The sequence below is a fragment of the Echinococcus granulosus genome (genome assembly GCF_000524195.1).
Source record: "Echinococcus granulosus chromosome Unknown EG_S00001, whole genome shotgun sequence".
NCBI classification, from domain to species: Eukaryota; Metazoa; Platyhelminthes; class Cestoda; order Cyclophyllidea; family Taeniidae; genus Echinococcus; species Echinococcus granulosus.
Genome location: NW_020170381.1, coordinates 3,148,023 through 3,148,650, shown reverse-complemented (window position 1 = coordinate 3,148,650; position 628 = coordinate 3,148,023).

Genomic DNA, 628 nt, shown 5'->3' with positions numbered 1-628 from the left:
GCCATGTGGCGCCTCTGTGGTGTTCTATTCATCTCTTTCATGAACCCTGTACTTCCCTGTTATACCACCTAATTTTGATGCGCAACTTTCAAGATTACCCGTAAATGTTTCGTATGTTTTAGAAAACGTCTACCATATTGGCTCATTGCTGCTTTATAATGTTTTGCTATTAGTGATTTAAAAGGAGGGGGAAGACATATGTACTTGTGAAAAATGAATTAATAAGTCCAAAATAGGCCTCTCTTGTAGATTCTATTTTAAAAATAATTAAAGCGGTGAGTAGGTTGTTCACGGAGCAAGACAAGCGCAAGTAGCTCCTTTGTGGTAGTATTTAGAATGGGTGTTATGTAGAGTTTTGGGATTTCCTTGAAGAGGCAAAAAGACGTAAAAATTGGGCAGAGTATATGTATATTCGGCATGCAGTAGAGGTTGGGGCTACTGGCATGGCCCAGAGCCCAGCCCACCTGGTGTAGGTACAATAGCAGAGCCCCTAAGTGGTTCATTACCAAGACGTAATACAAAGCCCTCCTCTTTTGGGCAACATTCCCCACGCCAGCCATCACAACGTAGTCAGTGCTGTAATGGAAACACCTACAACTCATTTGTTCCAGTCATTGAATGCTCATGC